Source organism: Amblyomma mixtum, chromosome 3 (genome assembly GCF_055824585.1).
Source record: "Amblyomma mixtum isolate Tamu chromosome 3, ASM5582458v1, whole genome shotgun sequence".
In the NCBI taxonomy this organism is placed as follows: Eukaryota; Metazoa; Arthropoda; class Arachnida; order Ixodida; family Ixodidae; genus Amblyomma; species Amblyomma mixtum.
This window is the reverse complement of record NC_143014.1, coordinates 207,641,818-207,664,090: the sequence shown is the minus strand read 5'-3', so window position 1 is coordinate 207,664,090 and position 22,273 is coordinate 207,641,818. Positions and strand designations below refer to the sequence as shown.

General features: G+C 49.8%; 1 protein-coding gene and 1 pseudogene across 1 annotated transcript in view; one reads left to right on the top strand and one right to left on the bottom strand.

The window, feature by feature from the left end:
• Nucleotides 1–22,273, top strand: part of LOC149353455 (uncharacterized) — a 59,871-nt gene that overhangs the window by 16,860 nt on the left and 20,738 nt on the right. The gene's annotated exons all lie outside the window — the stretch shown is intronic.
• Nucleotides 1–22,273, bottom strand: part of LOC149353457 (uncharacterized) — a 25,523-nt pseudogene extending 3,250 nt beyond the window's left edge.

Sequence of the window (22,273 nt, the reverse complement as noted above, 5' to 3'; positions counted from 1 at the left end):
GCAATAACGCAGCGACATGCGATAAATGTAGATAAATGTAGTGAGTAGCGCCATCTACACATATGCACGTGTACTAAATAATCACAGTTCAAGAAAATAACGAGTGTGGCGCTGCTAAACATTTACAATCAGGAGGTGTTCACGAGAGGGAACGATATCTCTACGATGTTTGCACGTTTCCCTCGATTTTGCCCTATGTAGTGTGTGTCGAACTTCCAAGCAGATTTCCGCCATATTGCTTTGCTGGATTGTTTTGTAGCGTAAAGCTAGTAAAGCCACACTACGCGGGTCAGAGCCGAGTTTTGTGCGAGTGTGCGCCGCCTGTTCTGCGCATGCGCGAGAACCGCGTGACGTCACGAGAGGCGCAGGTCCGCAGGCGCGTCGCAGTGACCTCGTGTTTACGACAGTTGCGCCGCGCGCTACTGCGCATGCGCGAGGAGGGTGCGCGGAGAAATGACGGTCGCTCTCAACATGTGAGTTCTGGTAAGCTAAGGAGAGTCGAGCCGCTGCCAAACGGCGCAGAAGACTGGAAAATGTAAATTCTTCCGATCCCGAGGTTGTCGCCTGGCAGTTCGCCGTCGAGCAGCCAAAGCGAAACGTGCGGCCGAAACACCGGAGCGCTTTACGCTACGTATATGCAGGCATAGCAGAGCTAAGCCACTGCCAATTTTTTTCACCTGACGCTACGAAACGCATTCTGGGCGTCGTATTATTTTTCGAGGACAGCTTTGGCGTTGCTAAAGCGACAGGAAAGGGAAAGAGACAGACTTTCGCTTCGTGCTGCCGGTTGTTCGTTGTTCCGGCTAGCGCTGTGGAGGGGAAGCTGGAGAGCGCTCGATTCGCCTGCACTCACTGCACAAGTTCGGCAATGTTCTGCGGCAGCGGCGGTGCGGCGGGTGTGTAGCGCTAGTTCCGGCACTTTGAGCGCAGTTTGGCACTGTCTGCTTCCAAAACGGATGGTCGAGTGCAGGCCTAGCCTTTGCGATGCCAATGCATTGCAGCCAGTTTACAGCCTACATCAGCGGCAGCCAACATCTCGTATCTCATGAAGAAATGTGCAAACAGCACATCACAATAACATGTTGCCATGAACCAGCCTCGATCCGTTTCTTTGGAGAACTCGAGCAGCGTTCTAGCTTGTCGACGAGTGAAAGTTACTTGAGTCTCCGCCGTTTATCACAACCCGCAAACTATCATCTGCTTCCATGGCGGCTGCAGCTTCACTATTTCAGCACTAACCATGGAGCAGATACAGTTTTCCTGAACTAGACTCGCACTTCTTTCAAACGAATGCCGTGGTTCAGAGGGCGCCATGTTCCACCACTGAAATGAGTGTTGGGTTTTATGGCGCATAAGCAACTGAGGCTATCATCCATGTGGTATATAAGTCGGGTACAACTCAAGAACGAAGCAGCACATGCCCATCAAAGGAGACCGCCCAGCCAAGTGCGTCGACCGAACAGTTTTCTGTTCGGTCTCCACAGGTGCGCCGCGACAGCACCGGTGGAGACTGAAGCCGCCACCACAACCGTGTCTTGCCGAATATGACCCCACCTGTAACATTCAGCGCTTTTGCGCAAAAGACGCTCTCGCGCGGACATATGCGAAAGGTGAGGCTGGTGAGCACCCCAGCCCTCTCCCCCTCCCCCTTTAGTAGCCAGTGCAGCTGAGACAATAAACGGGGGCACCACACCTACTAGTACCTTCGCCTTTCTCCCTGTCTTTTCCACTGTTCCAGCTCGGGTGCTCCTAGAGACGATGGCAGATGCCAGGGCAGCAAAATCTTTTCCTTTCTTTTTGCGTTATTATTCTTTTAGCCTTATTCCGAACAAAGGACATCCACCCTCGGCGACACGGGGACAAAGCGCCGACTCCTTCGCTCTCTTTCGCAGGCTTGGCTGCATGCACAGCCACACAAATCGACGTGATTGGCTGGAGAGCTCACTCTGAGTTGCGTGTGCCGCTTCGTTCTTTAGTTGTAACCGACTATAGTGCTGAGAAGTCCCCTTTTCGGGAACTGGCACAAAAGGCCGCCCCCTCCCCTTGCTGCGCGCCCCTCCTGCAGGCGGGGTAGACTAGCGCCCAGGAAAAGGAATTCACGGAAAATGATTACAAGCACGTTATAAGCGGTCTTTACATGACGGGTTGAGTTGAGGATTTGAGCTGAAAACCGGTTACTGGGTTCATGTAAACGCCTCCGGGAGTCGAGGGAGCGAGTCCAGTCAACTCCGCTGCAGGGGGTGGGTTGACTCACTCGACCCCAACAGCAGATAGCACGTAAACCGGTCGGAGTCGGGTTAGTGGAAGGGGAGGTGATAAATGCGAACCTGTTATTCGCTTGCGCCGTAGCGCCTTCGAGGCAGCCGTGCATGCCGCAATCTTCCAGGCTGCCACTGCCCTTTCCCGCTGCGCCGCTCGACGCTTGGTGCCGCTGCTGTTGAACCGGTCGCGACTCGCTAAAATCGAGTTCATGTAAACATGCAGTCAAGTTGGGCTGACCTTGCTCAACTCGATCTCCTGGCTCGACCCGCCGAAGTCGGGTTCATGTACACGAGGCTATAGTTGCCTGACAATAGACGGTGTGAAAATAGCAGCTGTTCCTTCAGTTTCCAGGTACGCGCGCGTGGACACGCACGCATACACACACACATACACGGGCGCACTTTTTCAATCTTTGATCCAACCAAATCGACGCAAGGCAAGAAAGATATACATTTCAGCACGCGATGGAAAATTCTGGAGGGAATAAGCAACCTAATGATGCAAACTGGATGCAAGAAAGACGTACGTCTAAAATGAATAAGAGTACGCAGTTGAGGGTCCAAACGAGAGAGGGGAGGGGGTTGCCCTAAGTGCCTAAAGAACTATCGCTTTGTAGCCGACCCCTTTTTTTTTGGCAGCGTTCCTGCAAACCTCGTCCCCCCCCCCCCTTCTTCGTACAATGTCTATAAAAAAAGTCTCGAGTCCGTCTCGTGAATGGTATGCACCTGTATACTGCATTTTTGTGAACATTGGCAAAATTCCGTCTAAGTTGATCGGAATTGGTTCCAAGGTGCCGCCGCATGTACGACGAATATTTGCTTCTGAGGTAAACACATTCCGACACCCTGCGGTGCTAACCCTCTCAATAGCAATTTCACGTCTCTTGCGCAATGTCGATTCATCTCAAGGGTAAACAGAAATTGACAATTGCCCACTTCTCTCTGCCTTTTTCTTTACCAACCATAGTTTATAAGGTTGGACAGGCATCCGCTGAGCGTTGACTAAATTGTATAGCTGTCTGTTATAGTTTTCTTATCATAGATGCAATATCATTTGATAAAAAAATATATTTTTTTCAGCGCTAGAGTTTGCAGGTTACACTCTAGACCAGGAGCGTTCCGACTACTACTGATATTACTATGCATCAACACTGACGAAGTGATTGCACGCGCAAAAGACGAGGGCAGAAGGAAGGACACAAGAAAGGCACCGATTTCAACTATAAGGTTCATTGAAAAAAAAAAAAACGCTAGAAATATATACATGGGACATAAACATAAATAATTTGCTTTATATCACACCTTCCTTATTTTTGGCGTCCGCTTTCTCTTTTCGCTTAGTAATTTGCGCTGTGCAATTATGTCGACAATTATCACTAACTCTCCCAAGTTTCCACTGTATCGACGTTGTGCCTTTTGCGATGCGGGCTGGGCAGCATTATTCTTTTTCTTTTTCTTTGCTCCCACTAATATATGTCACGACATTGAAAACAGTAAAGTCTGTAGTCGGGTAAAACTCAAGAACGAAACGGCACATTCCCTCAAAGGAGGCCCTCCAGATAGTAACATCGACGGTACAGCTTTCTGTGGCTACTCAGCCAAGGCTAAACAAGAGAGGGAAGGAAACGGTCCTCTGTTCCCGTGCTGGGCATCCTTATCCCGAACAAGGATCACCCCACCTCTGACGCCGTTTGGACAAAGACGGTACCCTCTTTTCCCTTCACCCTTCCGGAACCATAGACCGAATAAAGGAAGCCCCACTCTCTTTGGCTTTGCCAAGGGGCAGGCAGAGAAAGAAGCATGCGGAACTAGTGCACTGCACGGGCTCGGGCCAGCCCGAAAGCCCGGGCCGGGTCGGGCCGAGACATGATTTGTTTTGCCGGGCCTGGGCCGGGTCCGGGCCTGAAGTTGCGGGCCCGGGCCGGGCTCGGGCTTAAAGCTGCGGGCCAGAGCCTTGCTTGGGTACGTACAGAAACGGCTGGTGTCCGACATTTTCATTCACTATTGCAGAGTGAAGTGCGCAACTGCGGCATTGAAGCAGCGACACGGATGAGCTATGAGTTATAGTGCGCGCTGAGAAAAAAACTAAGCTTTATTTATTGGCTTCTTTATTTCCTTATTTCCACACCGCGGGGCAGTAAGAGTAACATTCAATCGGCCTTAATTGGCCATTGATCGTTCGTCACCACAAAACATACCTATACACTATTAGAAATGTATTCGGGAAGAACATATTAGTTTAGGACGCTTATAGTCTTCAAACACACACCGTGAAATACTCAATCAAGCCTTTTAGCTTGTTTCTGCTGAAAGGCGACCAGTGGCTATGAGCTCAACCTGTGAGATAGCACTCACTAAAAAAATGCCATCCTACTGCTTGCTAGGCAGCTTTAATATTTATACTTCGCGGGCGGCAGAGTATAACTGATTAAAATCATGGGGGGACGCAAAGTGGACTACTACGCGTGTATGCAGCCCTTTTTATTTAGCACTCCGAACTTCCGAGTTTATTGTTGCCCACGCACACGAGATCACTCTCCAAAAGACAGGCATGGCGAGCACTACTCTTAATCATTTCCTTCTGGGTTAAATAGAACAAACTTTCTGGAAGCCAAATTGCGATTTCAGAACCTTTGTCGGCAGTTCCTTATCGTTGTTGTAGCAGTCTACTTTCTCAGAGTGAGCAGTATATTTCGAGCGTTACTGTGAAACGGGCCGGGCCCGGGCTGGGCTTCACTCCGGGATTCACGGGCCGGGCCGGGCTCGCTAGAGCGATAATTTAGCGGGCCCGGGCCGGGCCCGGGCTTGAAGCCGCGGGCCTGGGCCGGGCTCGGGGGCCCGTGCAGTGCTCTATGCGGAACCACCCCAGCCAACACCTCCCCCCACGCACGACGGGGATTAGCAGCCGGGTTTGCCATGGTCAGCGCCTCCTGTATGCCATGGTTCGTTTGTAATCCTCTGAAAGCAGGCGCAGCAGCAAAAGAAAAGCCTTCACGCAGCACGGGTCAAGAAAGGGCCGGATGTAAAGCTCTAAACTTTATCTGCGCCGAAATAAAACGCTGCATAGTTGCAACATTTCTCATAAAATAAGAGGAGGTTCAAGAAAACGTGCAGTAAATGTTTTTCAAATGTGTGAATAGAGAACAAAACGAAAACGCTCCCAAGTTTTCACCGGTGCCGCCCTCGCACCTCTGGTCGCGTTAACTGCCGTGCGGCGGTTCCGGCAGACGCATAGGCTCCGGCTGTACAGGTTCATGGAGTGCGGGCTTGCATTATCGTGTGACCCTCACATTAGCCAGTAGTGCAACCACCTGGTTTGGGCGAAAATAAACAAAGGCAGTCTTCATTTCCGAAAAGTTTCTCAAGCGTCTGCATTATGCACCTGACGTTGCTTCTAATGTCGCCGTTGAGGCTCGGTGGTTGATGGCTACTGAGCCGCTTTCAGTCATACTCCGAAACGAAGCGCCGTAGTGTGCGGGACGAACGTCCCAAGACGTCAGCTTCCTGCTCTGCTGCTGCGCAATACCTCTCTCTAAATGGTCAGGATGGTTCTGCATTTTCTTCGCGCCGGAAGCTGTAACTTTGATGCACACAGTCACGACGGTGCCGTACAGAATGCTTGTTAATAACTGTCTGAGAACACTGTAATGCAAATCGTGGGCGTGGCGCACACAAACGCGTATCATGCCAAAGAAAATGGCCTTCTAGTAACTTGTAGAAACCTGTAAGGCGGGCGGTTGTGCAATTCCTAGCCTGAACAACGAGTAGAAGACGAAGGGTGGAATGGAAAGCATGTCGGACTTTTAACTGAGGGTTCATTCAATGAAGGTGCTTTTAGAACAGGGTGGCCCACATAGCCAAGCTTAAAAAGAAATGATAAACTGTAATATTCCAGGCGTGAAACTGAAGCGTGGACGCCAGTAGTAGACAGATGCATCTTTTCTGTGGTACTAATTCAACATAAGATTGATTTCAGTACTGCGAGAGCTGCGAAAGGTTTGAGCTAGTGGCTTCGCTCAGTGAATTTGAATTTGCACGAGTTTTGTACACAGTAAGCTTTTGAGGAACCTTTTCCGATGTGGATATGTCTGAGTGTTATTTGTTTCGTGAGAGAACAGCGTCTTGCAAGCTTTACGGTGGGGTGGCTGTTATCCGACAGAATTTCGAAGCTTGAAGGATCTTTTATGTTTTGTTTACAAGCAGGCAAACATGACACATATGGGTGTCAATGGACATGCCGAGACTTGCACAAAGGTGTGCGTATTAAGTGCAAGCATGATGAATGACTTGCAGGCAATACTGCGCTGGGAGCGAGTACAGACCTAATTTTGTGCTTGCAGTTAATATCGTTTCCTTCAGAATACTGGCAAGGCTAGTTTGCCTGGTGGTCACAAAACGAACAGACCTGAGACAGTGTAACAGTGTACGCTTGTGACCGACTGGTGCAAAAAAAAAGAAATTCAAAGGAAATTAAACTGCGCTAGCCGGTGGACACGGAGGGTCGTGCAAACTTGTTATAAATCTGAGCTTCCAGTGGATCTAGTAAGAGTTTTAAAGAGCGCACATGTGCGTCCTCTGTTTTTATCTGGTTGTGCCTATTAGAGCACTGCACGGGCCTCAATCTGAGGCCCAAGCCCGGCCCGGGCCCGATACCTGAAGCCCGGCCCAGGCCCACGGCTTCTAGCCCGGGCTCGGCCCAGGCCCGCTAAATTATCGCTCTAGCGAGCCCGGCCCGGCCCGTGAATCCCGGAGTGAAGCCCAGGCCGGGCCCGGCCCGTTTCACTGAAACGCTTGAGGTATGCTGCTCACTCTGAGCAAGTAGACTGCTACTAGACCGATAAGAAACTGGCCGACAAAGGTTCTGAAACCACAGTTTGGCTTGCAGAAAGTTGGTTCTTTTTAACCCAGAAGGAAGTGATTAAGAGCAGTGCTCGCCAGGCCCGTCTTTTGGACTGTGATCTCGTGTAGGTGCGCACAGATAAACTAGGAAGTTCCGAGAGCCAAATAAAAAGGGCTGCATACGCGCGTAATAGGGCTGCATACGCGCGTAATAGACTCCTTTGCCTCGGCTGCTGACCCGAAAGACGCGGGTTCGATCCCGGCCGCGGCGGTTGAATTTCTTTGGAGGAGAAATTCTAGAGGCCCGTGTACTGTGCGATGTCAGTGCACGTTAAAGAACCCCAGGTGGTCGAAATTTCCGGAGCCCTCCACTACGGCGTCTCTCATAGCCTTAGTCGCTTTGGGACGTTAAACCCCATAAACCAAACCAAACCAGACTCCTTTGCATCTCCTCATGATTTGAATCAGTTATATTTTGCTGCCCGCGAAGTATAAACATTAAAGGTGCCTAGCAAGCAGTGGGATGACATTTTTTTAGTGAACGCGATCTCACAGGTTGAACTCATAGCCGTAGTGGTCGCCTTTCAGCAGAAACGAAAAGCTAAAAAGCTTGAGTATTTCACGGTGTGTGTTTGAAGACTATAAGCGCGCTAAACTAATATGTTCTTCCCGAATGCATTTCTAATAGTGTATATAGGTATGTTTTGGGATGACAAACGATCAATGGCCAATTAAGACGGGCTGAATTTTACTCTTACTGATGGAGCAGAAGATAACGCGCGAACCACGTGATAACTTACAGGGAAAAACACTTGTCATGACAACCAGGCTGAAGAAGCGAGGAGGGATAGAATAGATGTGTTATGACATGAGATTTACAAACTCTCGCGGGCTTTTGTGGCTATTTCATTTACGAGACGTTCCGGTCAGCTGATCAAAAAGAAAACCTAACGCGCTTTAGTTTGTGAACTTTCTCACATGAGAAAAATATAGCTAATAATTAAAAGCGATGTTTTTGGAGCTTAAGGGCCCAAGGGGAGTCAGGCTGAGAGAGACACCGAAGCAGTGGGCTCCGGATCATTTCGACCACCTGGGTTTCTTCAACGAGCAATGATACTACAAAGTACATGGCTGTCATGCTTGCCGCCTGAATAGAAGTGCGGCCGCCGAGGCTAGCAGCAAACCCTGGTTCCCCGGCTCAGTAATCAAGTGCCTTGACCACTAAGCCACCGCGGCGTGGAAATAAGGAAATAAGTCAATGAATAAAGCTTAGATTTTTCTCTGCGCGTACTATAACCCATATCTCATCCGTGTCGCAGCTCCAGTACCGCAGTTGTGTACTTCACTCTGCAATAGTGAATGAATAGTCGGACACCAGCCGTTTCTGTACGGACCCAAGCCCGGCTCGGGTCCGCAGCTTTAAGCCCGGCCCAGGCCCGGGAAAACAGATCATGTCCCGGCCCGCGGGCCGGGCCGGGCCGGGCACGGGCTTTCGGGCCGGCCCGAGCCCGTGCAGTGCACTAGTGCCTATGCCTAGAGCTGCTGGTCATGCGGCTTCACTCTTTGTACAGTTATTTGGCTGAAAGTTTAAGATTCTAAAATTCTCAATTAGCTTTGCAGCTGCAATGATCTGCGGATTGATGAAAAGTGAAAATCGCTTCAAAACGACTGCTATGCATCTAGGCTGCATGTTATCACTTTGTGCAAGCGTTTTTCTTTCATTTCATATTTAGAAGTGTTGGTTCCATCGAAACCAGTCCACCTGTATTTTCTCCGAAGCCGCAGCTCCATTGATCGGAGAGATTGACTAAACTGCGGGAGAAGATTTTATACCTTACTTGTGACTGCTGCTAGATATGGCTGCTCTGAATCTAACTTCAGTTAATCGCGATCGTTTGCAGTCACTCTAATGAGTGCAATTTTGGCTGGGTGGAAATCGGGCACAGCGAATCTCGCATATCTCGCAACGGTTGCCCACGTTACAGGTACTGCAAAGAAGTATGCCGGGCATGGTCTCGCTGCTAATCCATGAAACTGTCCATCGATGAAACTTACCCCTGAATACGACTCTGCTGCTGCCCTGCATCTTGACACGTGGGAAGGTCCTTTCGCTACTGGATCTACACGCTGCGTTGATCTTATGAGAACCCAAAATGTTCGCTGCGCCGTGTATATCATTGTGCGCAAACGGAGCCAACTGAAACGGGCTATTCGATGGATTATGAAATAACTTTTCCAGCCGTTTCGGCTGAGGTTTAGGGTCTGGGCGTAAAGTTTGACGCTTTTAGGTTGCTCCACTGAGCGGTTCCGTCAATCACATTGCATTGTTCAAGACCGTATGTGCTTACTCCAGATGTACAGGCTTGGTCGAAAGTCCCCAGTCCACAGGATCTGCTTTTGAACCTTCCTATAGGGCTTTTTGCGGCAGCCCCGAACCTCATAATCTATAGAGGGCGAATAGAGGCCTCATTCATACCCCTGCTGACCTTGGTAGCTTTATAGGCGCCACAACTGCCTGAGTACGAGCTCAAAAGCAAATGCTCTGAACTCGGTATTATTGACCAACCCATCGTCTTCGGACCGCTGAAAACTAAAAGCGGCACTTTCGGCTGAACCTTATCCAGAAATGTCTGTACCAGACTTGCTGACCTGTTTACGTATTAGTTGCATATATGTGCTTATGCTTTTCCCACAACAGAATTCTCCTCGCACGGAAGTTTGATTGTGTGAGCAGAAGTTGTGTACCATGTTGTGTTGTCACTGTACTTTCTGCACCGGAACAGATTCCAGCGACGGCTCAGGCAAACTTCTTTCGCTCTATCGCGGCTAAGTTGTCTTGTAGTTGCAGTCTTCGCAGTTGTTTCACGCCTTACGTCGGATGCAGTTTGGCCAGCTTTATTTGCGTTGTGTTTGGATTTCAAGTGGTTTCTTCGTTGGACGCTTTCACTTCTGATAGTCACGTGTGACGAAACATGAAAATTTAAGGGTGGAAAAGTATAGCTAGAATCATTTGAAGCATACCTTAATGCAGCAGTTTCCTTTTTACACCTTCACTTCGTACTGAGTTGAAACAGCTTGGCTAGTTTTGCAACGGGAACAACCGTTTCAGGTTGCTTCAGTCACTTGAGTGCCCATCTACATCCCACAGGCAACGTATATCTCTCTCTACGCAACCGTCTAATAAGCACACCCAATGCAGCACATCAAAAGCCAGGCATAATGCAGTGTTTGCACAAACATAGCATAAAAGCACCACTCTACAAAGCAAAAGCACTCAAAGAAGGATTGCAAAAATGCAATATCTTTTATGCATTGGTCATTCTCATGGAACTAATATGACACGGCTCGTTTTGGTTTCCAATCAATATCGATATCATAAAGCTTCGAATTGGAAATGAAGGGTTGCTAATGCGAATCCTTCCTAGTGGATATACGGCTCGAGCAAATAACTAAGTTACAAAAATTAACATCACTTCTCATATTTTCGTTTGGCCTGTCGACAAGCACTGTGCAAATTAACCCCCGCTAATTTATGACCACCAAATGATTTATGATCGTGGCATATTTATGCCTTCATGGATGCTTGATTCCATGGTCAAGCTGGCTAAACGGAGTCTTCAGCGGCATCAGTGCTTTCATTTGCCAAGACAGAGGCAACGGAGGCGAGAGGGGTAACGCTAGACTCCGGGGAGTAGCTCTGCTTAAGTGAACAGGGAGCAATGGTGGGCATGAAAAGGACGCTTTGCATTGCCTGTCAGGCAGAAAGTGCTCCTTATGAGCTCTCCTTAGTGCTTTTCCCTGGAGCCTTCCTCATATTACCAGCACTGCTCTAACTCCCTAACATACAAGAGCACACCCAAACGCACCCATATATGTCGATATGTCACTGCGTGACACCTAAGAATACACCGTCTAGTCTAGTCTAGTCATGGCGGACGAGCGGCCTCGAGTTGGCTGAAACAGCCTATCTTGACACGACCCTTTTTGTGCCTTTTATACGTTATTGTAAATGGCGAGCACGAACTAAAGCTTCTCGCAGCTGATTGGGCAGCGGGACACGCCATTTGCTTCGACCTCGGTACATTCTTTAGAAGTCGAGTCGAAAAGAAGCGTCTTTGGCCCAGTATGTGTTTATCAAGGTGACGGTCGCGTTTCCCACCACTGGGCCGCGTACTTACGGCTGGAGGCTGCCCTGGCCGAGCTTGACGCCTGCCTGCGCGGCCAGAATGTCGGCGATGTTTTGGATCGGGTAGAGGTGGATGGGCGGGTTGTACACGTTGTGCACAACAGTTGTGCCCATCAGCTCACGGTGTGCTGCGACCGCCGCTACGTCCGCTGACAGCCACCGACGCCGGCAGGCCGAAGCACTGCGAGTTGCTGCCGGACGCCATCTGGTTCACCGTCTCTTGCACCTTCTGCAGGCGCCCGGTAAGACATGGGTGATCCGAGTGCACACTGCGAGCATCTTCTTAAGGTGTCAACGCCAACTGCGGATAATCTGAGCCTACTGCTGCTCTAGCAGCCCGCGTGTTGGCCCCTTTTCTTTCATTTTCAATTGGTTCGCCTGCGATAACCTCTGGTGTGGTGCGGGCTTCCTCTCACATTTTTTTGTTATTTTATTTCTTGAGAGTTCTACAATAAAGGCCGAAGGGTGCTTCTTTTTCAAAGCAACACACACCATTCGCGTGTTACCTAACGCAGCCCGTCAATTTTGTGCACCGTGCTTCGCATAAAGCCTCCTCAAGTGCGGTGCGCGCTATAAAGTCTTGAGCTGCATGTCCTGACGAGCTATTTTCTCGCGCTTATTCATGAGCTCGCCTGTCTTCGGTTCGAGCTTTCCGTTTACATGATTTCTTGCTAAGGTAAAAACAAAGGGACATCACAGCGGACAAGACGTCAGGCGCCGCTGCTGTTTTTCCTACGGATATATACTTGCCGCTGTTACTGCGCCAGTAACACTTGATTGATTGTAAAACATTTTATTCGCCGGAAAGAGCTTGGTAAGAGGTCGCGTTAAGTGGTCGAGAGTACGCAGCCCTCGACGACTTTGTCCGCCCACTCCACCGGCAAAACTTGTGTTCTGGGGTCAGAGCTAGCCAACACGGTCTCCCACCGCTCGAGAGAAGGAGCGGTAACTAGATCACCCGGAGGTGGCTCTATTTTGCAGTCCCACAGGATATGATCGTAGGTGGCTCGTTGGCCACAGTGTTTACAGTTTGTGTTGTAAAGGTCTGGATAAATGTGCGCGAAGAGTGATGGGTGCGTATCGATCTCGTCTGTAGACGACGCCACGTAACCTCTTGTTCTTTTGTCAGGCTTTTGTCCGGAGGGGGGAAAATTCTCCTCTCTAGTTTAAAATGAAATTCAGGGAGCCAGTCTGATCCACTGCCCGGTCGACGAAACCTAGGGCTTTATTGTGGGCTGCCTCGTTCCCCGGATTCCCCGAATGGGGTGGGACCCATATCAATTCGGAATAATTTGGTGAGAATTTGGTTGCGTTCAGGATTCTAAGGGAGGTGTTTGTAATTTGCCCTTTTGCGAAATTATTGATACCCATTTTGGAGTCACTGAGGATGTTGCTCTCTTGGGTATGCGCTATAGGGCGAGGGCTATAGCCGCCTCTTCTGCCGTTTCAGAGGATTTCGTTTTGATTGTTGCTGAGACGATGTGGTCACCATTCTCGTTCAAGCCACAATTGCAAAGGCATTGGTATGTTTGTATTCTGCCGCATCTACATAAAGTGTTCCAGCGCACTGTTTGTATTTATTATGTAAGGCTTTGGCTCGTGCTTGTCTTCTACCCTCATGGTGTAAGGGGTGCATGTTTCTGGGGAGTGGTTTGATTAGTAGGGCCGTCCTATAGTCGCGGGGTAAGTCTACTTTAGCATCTTTATTCGTAGGTTGAAAGTTAATTCCAAGCCTGGTAAGAATACTGCCAGCTCTTGAATTGGCTAATCTCGCTGTTTGAGCCATTAAATGGGCTTCTTTCAGTCCATTGTAGGTGTTATATATTCCTAACCTCATAAGGCTTTCGGTTGAGGCATTTAGTGGGAGTCCTAACGCGGCTTTGCAAGCCTGCCGTATCATACTATCCAGCTTGTCTTTTTCTGCTTTCACAAATTTGAGATAAGTGGTGGCATAGAGTATCCTGCTTAGCGCAAAGGCCTGCACTAGTCGGCATAAATCTCTTTTATAAGCACTTGTCTTCGATTAGCTATGCGGCGAATTAATCGCGCCGTCGCTTCTACCGTGCGTTTTAGCTTAGTGAGCGTGTCAGTATTTTTCCATTTGTTTGTAAATTACAAACAACCCCAGTATTCTCATGGTTTGTACCTCTTTGACAGACCGTCCATTAACATAGACGTTTATTTGCGGGGGGAAGGTCGTAGCACGCCGACCTCTTTGTTTATGACGGATCACGAAGAGTTCAGATTTTTGCTCTGAACAAGTGAGGCCGAATTCCCATGCGCATGCCTCAGTGACGTCCACTGCTGCTTGGATTGTGTCTTCTATATATGCCCTTTGCATCCTTTGGTTACCCAAAGTGTGATGTCATCTGCGTAGAACGTGTGATGTAGGTCTGGTATTTGTGCCAATTTGGGGGGAGGGAGAGGTTAAAAAGGAAAGGGGATAGGACGGAGCCCTGTGGTGTTCCTTTACTTCCTAGTGTGATTGGGGCAGACTCTATTGTTCCAACCGTTATCACTGCTGTTCTGTTAGTGAGGAAGGATCGGATGTAGTTGTACGTCCTTTCTCCGGGGTTGAATTCTGGCAAGTTTGTCAAAATGGCTTTGTGGGTGACGTTGTCGAATGCTTTAATAAGGTCTAAACCCAATATTGCTTTCGTTCCTATTCTCTCGTCAGCTTCAATTATGTCCTTTTGAAGCTGCAAGAGTATGTCCTGGGTAGATAGTTGGGCCCTGAATCCTAACATTGTTTCAGGTAGGAGGTTCATGTCCTCTGCATAGTTTTGGAGCCTGTTGAGGATGACATGCTCCATGAGTTTGCCTATGCATGATGTTAATGAAATTGGGCGTAGATTCTCAGTGCTGAGTTTCTTACCCGCTTTAGGAATGAAAGTGATTTTCGCGTGTTTCCACTCTTGTGGTATGTTTCCTGCATGCCAGTATTTGTTCATAAGGTCTGTAACCGCCGCGACCGACGTTGTGTCTAAGTTCCTGAGGGTCTTATTTGTTACTTTGTCTGGTCCTGCCGCAGATGTCCGCAGTTTTCCAATTGCGTACCAGATCTCTGCGTCTGTCATGTCTGCGTCTAAATTTGGATTAGGAGTTCCCTGGTAGTCTGGTTGTATGGTACCACCATCCGTGTTTAGATAACGTTCTGTTAGCTCTTTGATTAGGTCTTCAGTTGTACCCTCATATTTATGTATGAGTCTGTACAGTTCACTTTGTTGCACAGGACGTGTTTGTTCTGGGTCAAGCAGGTGTCTTAGAAGATGCCATGTCTTCTTATTTCCGAGCTGTCCGTTGACGCTTTAGCATATTTGGTTCCATTGTTGTGTTTGGAGAGTAAGCGTATGTTCTTCGATTCGCCTCTCGATTTCAGCGATCTTATTGCGCAGTCGCCTGTTGTGTTTTTGCTTCTTCCAGCGTTTTTGGAGGCCTTTTTGCGCCTGCCACAGGTGTAAGAGTTTTGAGTCTGCAATCTGCTCCTCTTTCTCAACTGGCACCACAACGCTAGTGGAGCTAACATCCTCATTCAGGAAAATAACCCAGCCGCTAAGGTTAGAGATTTCCTTTGGAGCTGTTTTGTTGCGATGTTGCCTGAAATTGTCCCAATCCGTGGTTCGTATTTCTTTAGGTTTGTTTTTGAGTTTTGTCGTGGGGAAGGTGATGCTAAGGATGAAGTGCTCACTACCAAGATTGTGCCCGGTGTTGACCCACTTTGCGTCCTTGACGTTTTTAGAGAGGGATAAGTCTGGAGATGTGTCTACACATATACTGTTACCCATGCGTGTGTGGTCGCTCGGGTTGGTTAGCGTTGTGAGCCCTAGCAGCCAGCTTTATTGTGTTTATGAATAAGTGTGGGAGTCAACTGCGTTTGTTTCTGGGCGGGTTGTGTACATTGAGGATGAAGAGATTTGGGTCTCGTTTTTGTATTGGTACTATTTCAAGTAGGGCGTAATCTTCTTCCGAATCGTTTATAAAATGTTGAATCGCGGTGATATTTCTATGCACCAGCATGGCTCTAAAGGAGCCGGCTATGTTACTAGTGTCAATGGGATGGCAGATATTCTTTATAGCCTGGCAATGTAGCCCTGCCGCTGGCTTCTTGCAATGCAATCACGTCTGGGGTTGTAACAGACGGTATTTGTTGCATATGGAGCTGCAAGTGGGCCCGCTTACGGCGGAAGCTTCTGCAGTTCCGTTGCCAAATTTCAAATTTTTGGCGTGGTGCCATGTTGGGTTATAGATGGTTGTGGCGTCGTGGACAGATCCAAGATGGGGGTAGGTGGGCCTCGATGACTGTAAGCCTATCCATTATTAAGGCGGAAGCCTTTAAGGCCTCATCGTTGTAAGCAGGAGTTGTCGACAGAAATGTCACGCTTTTCAATTGGTCGAAATGGTCATGACGTCACATGTGCGCGAATTTCAAACGGGGCCAATTGTACTTTGGCTAGTTACCATGCAACCAATTAAAGGGATCGTATAGCGATGCTCCAAATAAGTGGGACTGAGTTTAGTTCATTGCTTAATTAACCGATTAGCCCAATTAAGCTTTCCAGTCAGACCTGATAAATAAATAAAACCGAGAAGGAATTTGGTCAAGTTCGGGTATCGAACCAGGGTCTCCGGAGTGCGAGACGAGCACGGTAACTACTCCGCCATGCCAGCTCGATGGCTTGGTGTGAACAAAGGCGCGTCTAGTGAATACGGTGTCTTCGTTCACTCCCATCTTCCTCCCTTCTCTTAAGGCAAAGTTCGGGTGTCCACCGAGATATGCGAGACAGATACATTTCCTTTACTCAAAAACTAATTTACCGACAAGCAAGACGTAGAGCCGAACGGGCGATGGCGTTCTGTGGACTCCCTGGCAGCGCTGCAAGACGCTATCGCGTTCCACTCAGAGGCGAAGCTTAACGTCGTAACCACACATCAGTGACACAAGCAGCAACACCGCGCTTAAGGCTTTCGCCTCTCTGCGCTTTAGGTCAACAAAGCGCCTCCTTGAATTTTGCTGCATGCAGGTGGCTATTTGGGATACCGGTCCCTCTAGTGTTGCAAAGCGAATATCTATCTCTGCAAATTTGGTGGTAACGAGGCCTTGGAAGCTTGCTTGTTCTGTTGATATAGCGCTAGTTCTCTCTGACAGAGTATTGATGTCTGCCCTGATTTTAGTAGGCGCTTTCAACGGTTGCGGGGTGTCGGCTTCCGAAGCCTCGGCCTTTCTTTTCGATTCCCCGCCTTCTTTTGTAGGAAGCGGTCTCTTAGTTGCTATTCTGGCGTCTGTGTCCGTCGCGTTATGGGCCGAAGACTGGGACGCGATGGAGGGAGGGGGGAAATGGCGTCTGTTTCCATCGCGTTATTGGTCGAAGCCTCGGAATCGGTGGGTGGCGTTCTAGCCGGAGTGGCTGTCTGTACCTGATGCGCTTGTAACAGGCGTTTAATTTCAGCCAACTCTTTTTTAAGGCTGGAAATTTCTGTCTCGGGATTGTAATTGGATCTGAAATTCCTTCTCTCGAGCGTCAATAGATTGGGAGGCCTCTGCTGGCCAGCTCACCTTTTTGTTGGATCGGCTATCGCTGCGTCCGCGGCTCGAGTTTCGCTTCTCGTTCCCTGCAAGGTTCCCCAGGGGCGGGAAGGAGCTGGAGTTGTTCCGGCTGTGGCTGCTTCCTTTTCCGGTAGCACCCTGTTCCTTCTTCCTGGGCCTTGACTGGTGTCCGTGTAGTGGTGAGTGGTTGTCCCCTTGCTTGGGTGTCTGGTTGTCATGGGGCATTCCTTGTTTGTTCTTGTTGATCAGCCTGAATTTGCAGTTCCGGCTGCCTGTGTTGTGGCCCCCGTTGCAGACGATGCATACGGGTTGGCAGGTTGGCTGTTCTCCCTCAGGTGGGGATGAATAATTTTTTCCGCAGCGGCGCCAGAGGTGCGTTGCAGGTTTGTAGCAGACATCGTCCCGGTGTCCTACCCTCCTGCAGTTGTAGCATACTTCATGTTGCTCCCTGAAGGGGTGGACCCGAAAGACGGCGCATTGTTAGATTGCTTGGCTGGGTAGCTTCTTTCCAAAAAAGTGATTTGTATTCTTCTGGATTGTCCGATTCTTCGGGCATCCACAACTTCTATTTCTTCGATTCTGTTTCCGAACCCTTGGCGAACCGCTTCGGGCGAGTCTTCCGCGTAGGCGTTGTAAATGACCCCTTTGACCGAGTCTTCGGGCGCCGACACTTACGACGTCACGTTGTAGGTTTGAACTTGGAGATGTAGTTTTTCAATCTTGGCGTATGCAGTCGCCCGTTGACGATCGGGCGTGCATAGAGAGAAGGTGTTCTTGGCCGAATTGACTCTGATAATGTCTTCATTTTTCACTGTATCTTACGGCAGCCTGGCCACCTCGCAGGCGCAGAAGAGTAGCAGTCCGGGCGCAAAGTCCCTCAGATTCCAGCCTTGTGGTCGGCAGACGATTTTGTAATCATCGGTCGGTAAGCGCGGGAGAAGAGCTTTCTTGCTGAGTGCAAGTAGCTTTTTCCCGTTCTTTCGCGATGGAAAATTGGAGTTGGACTTGCCTTGGCCGTGCCCCTGCGCAGGCTCGTCGTCGGTTGATGCGGGCCCTTTATTCTTCAGGCGTCATTGTCGGCCGCAGTACCGAAGAATGGTTTCCCATTTTCCGTTCGCGAGCTCCGACGATGATATTTTCTCGCCTTCCACGGCGTACTCCATCTTTGCGAGTGCCTGGGCGCTCAGTTCCCCGCGGAGAGGTGACGAGCTAGGCCGGCAGTCGGCCGGCAAAATGCCTAGGTGTCCGTAGATTGGAAAAATCCGGCTTCAGCAGGCACTGGACGATGGTCCGGATGTCGTCCTATATATTCGAGCCCGAAGGCCGACTCTTTCCGCCGAAAAGTGGCTTCGAGGCGGGAGCCCGTGCGACACGTCAGCACAGCCCCGTAACACTTGCCGAGAGTAAGCAGGGCCGTTTGAAAGGGAGCGCTCGCCATTTGTAACATCTGGGAGTTGGAGACTGGTGTTTTGATTAGTAGCCGAAAGTGCTCTAACCTTGGCGAGTGCATCGGGATTGTTGAGGCTGTCGACGGGCATCTTCGTGGTGGTCAAGTAGGGCTCCTTCACTTGCCGCAGGTAGGACCCGATGGTGAGGTAACGCCTTGGCTTCGCGGGCGGTGTGATCAGGGGCGTAGTCCTGTAGGTATGCGAGAGCACGCAGTGCGAATAGTAAAACAAATTAAAAGAACAAAGAAATGTATGTAGCATATTAGATGGATCCTTAAGAAAAAATTTACAGAACTCCAGGTAAAACTGGACTATTTGAGCTGCACTTGTTTCGCCAACTGCTCGGAAGCATCAGTTGCCGGTTCCGGCACGCCGTGCGGTGCACGTCGCGAGACAAGGGTGACATTGCGGTCTGCGAAGGCGGTCTCGAAGAACAACGAAAAGGAAATTTTGACTCATCGTTGTCGACCACCGTTCGTCCCTTCACGTCTCGAAATACCAGCCGCTTCGAACCAGATGGGGGGCGACCAAAGCAGCTTTGTTTGCCGATGCCTTATAGCGTATTCCTATCGGCTATTGCTCTACGAAACCGAAGAACGTGTTTAAATGGGCGATTTAAACTGAGGTAAAAACTTTTGCTTGGACCTCGACGGTAAGGTCTTTAGGCTCCCTAGACCCTTTGCTCCATCGGGTCGCCAATTGGAGTACGCCAATACGCCACTCGGCCATCGCGGCAACCTCTCGTGCTGCGTGCTTTGACTGGTAGCCTCTTGCGCTATGCGTCAGATCTTGTCGTCTTCATCATCTTTCGTCCGCTCATTCTGCGCCGCGAATGTTCGCCAAGGCCGCTGAAGAACGGCCGAAAGCGGCTCTTCAAACAGCGAAAGGGGCGTTGCGAATGCAGCTAGAGGCGTTGAACTAGCTGACCAGTACGAAAAAGAGCAGAAATGAACGCGCCGGCATTTAAAGCGTATGTATCGACACTCGCGACCATTGCAGGCCACGTGCAGTAGAAGAGGAAGTGGTGCCAGGATGTGCAATAGATGAGGGCGACGGAACGGAGCGGTGGCACCCGCAAATGTTAATGGCGCATTCTAGCGTTCTGGTGCCACCTCTTCTTCCTCGGCATGTTATCGGTGCTGGTCAAGCGGGTCCCTACATACCGAAAATGGCGAACCAAGTCGAGCGCATCGTGCAGCCAAAAATAGTGGCTGATCACGGTAGCTCCTCAAGACTCGAGTGACGGTTACCGCAATCTTTGAGCCATCTTAGGATGGGCTAAGCATTTCTCTCATTCGAATCCAAAATGGCAGCAAAGTTGACGTCACAACCAACGTGGCTTTACACGCCTACGGGCGAGAGCGAGAAAATGGGCCACGCGTGGCCGAGTCCAAACAAAAGCGGGCGTTTGCCTTCTAAAAAACTAACATATCCTGAGAGACACAGATTCATAGTATACGGCTAGTAGCACCTGTGACTCGACCCGGAAATGTGTCACGCCTTGTAAATCATTTCATACTCTCACCTGCTGGAGTACGAGATACACTTAATTTTTCTTTTTTACCTTTATTGACACAGCACACGGAAGTTACAAAAAAAGCACACACAAAAGCGTTACTGGTCACTCAGAAAATTAAGGTGTGTGCTGGTAAACGGGAAAAGATAGAAAGCAAAAGAAAAAGTTTTCGCGAAAAGGTAGAAAGCAAACGAAAATGCAAGCACGAAATGAAGGTGTGCTGCTAAATGCGAGAAAGATAGAAAGCAAAAGTGAGCGCGAAAAAATAGAAACAAAAAGCAAAAGTGAGCGCGAAAAAATAGAAACAAAAAGAAAAAGTGAGGGTGAAAAGATAGAAAGTAAAAGAAAAAGTGAGCGCAAAAATATAGAAAGCAAAAGAAAAAGCGAGCACGAAATGGTCTGCTGCTAAACGCGAAAATGTCGAAAACAAAAGAAAAAGTAGATAGAAAAGATAATACGCTGTGAAGGAGCCTTGCCGAATTGTCCTCTCAATTTTAGGCTCCCTCCTCACAGCCGCTATTCATGTCGACACCAGCCCATTGGCCGCCTGGGTACTGGAGTCGCTCTAATCAGTCAGTAAAGTTTCTCTCTCTCTCTTGCCATGTGTGTCTCTGCACATCCCTGATCGCGGTTCCTCACCATCCCGTAATCCTGGCACTCAGTAGTGTCCAAGGTCATAGAAAAAAAAAGAAAAGCTCTCTCTCTCTCTCGGTGTCAGGCGCACTAGGCGCAGTCCTCGCTCCATGCCTGCTCTCGAAAATTGTTCCCCTCCGGCAGAATGAAAACCCGCCGCCTCGTTCCATCGATGATGATGATGAGATCCGCTCTGGTTCTGGCAGCTTCGTTGAAGCCGCTCTGCGCTACATTGCGTCGATGATGAGAAAAACAGCCTGGTTTCGGCAGTCTCGCTGAAACCGCTCTATGAGGCATAACACCTCTCCGTGGAATGCACAGTCGCAGCACGTTTACCGGCAGCTGCGGCCTCTGCAGCTCCCCACTCGCCATCACCATGAACCATCTCGGGGCACCCGGCTCACGGCTGCTTGCTTGGCTTCTGGTAACTCCTGCACTGCCGCCGCAGAGAACGCCTCGCTGGCAGCCAGGCTTACGGCGAAGTCGCTTCTGCCTTGCCCTCCTGCACACCCTACTCACGCCCGAGGACGCTAGCACCAGGGCCGTCGTGGCCGCGACAAGCGGGCGTCGGCAGGCGCTTGGGGGGAGAGCGCTGTCGCCGCTCTGCTGGTCCGCCAACCTGGTCCTCTGGATGCGGGGTGGCTGCGTTCTTCCTCGTCGTCACGCTTAAGCCTCCTGGTGTTGGCGCCCGGAGGAGGCGAAGACCGGCATGCGCCGTCCAGGACGAGCGCGGTGGTCGCCTGCAGGCTCTCGATGGGGTTGACCAGCGCCTCGGTCTTCAGCGTGCCCTTGTAGCCGATGCCGGGGACCCGAGGCGCGCCGCGGCGCCATGGCGCCGGGCCGAACGGCAGCTGCAGCAGGAGGAGGTGCGACCGTCACCACCACCACCCAGGCTTGGAATGCCGCGTCTGCGTTCCGGGCCTGCAGGCGTTAGGCGGTGCGCTTCAGCTTCCTCGTCATCGTCGCCTCCTCCGCTGCTGGCGATGAAGGCTCATCAACGACGTTTTCGCGTCTCGAAGGATGTGTTCGCACGCTGAGTGGCTTGAATTGTTCCTTACGAGTCACCAAAGCTGTGGAGAGCATAATGCGATTTCCGCATACGGGCCGGGCAGGCACTACTTTTCAGCTCGTAGATTTTTTATTTTTGTTTTTATAGATGCCAGCGCCGCGTACTGGCAGAAGTTATCGCAGCGCGGAGTAATGCTCACTTCGTTTTTCTCGTCTACGTTCCATGAAGGATCGAGAACAATGACACGTGTCGGTGCAGGATTCGTCCCAACTTCTTCGTTGCTTCTTCATTGATTAAAATAAGTATTATTATTGCCTATACGAGATTTTTGGCAGAAAACACCGACGCGGAAGGTTTGCATGGAAGATCTGAAAATCTCTCAAGAAAAGAAATTTATTTGTGTTCGAGGCGGCCCCTCTCAAAACACTCGCAGGGCTGCGAAGCATTTCATGCTGAGAGCTTTACACGGGCTGTCTGACTTCGTCCTGATAGGTTCGCACATATATGGCACATAAAACGCGTCGCTTAGGAACAGGGGAACAGCTATAGTCTATCCTCCATTATTATGTGTTACGTTGAGCTATCGGTGCTTACGTTGAGCTATCTGTGCCATTACATACATCACACTGCGATGTGATTTCGCAATCAGTTAGTCAATGCACCCAACAAGAAGGTGAGTTTGATCCTTCCCTTCATATGCAACAAATTTTGTAGAAATCGCTTCAGTGGTTGCCGAAGAAATCGTATTTCACTGTTTTCATTTGTTTAGGCATGGCTGAGCGAGCTAGACTTAATCGTCTCGAGGACGGTTCGTGAACATGTACCAGGTATCGCAT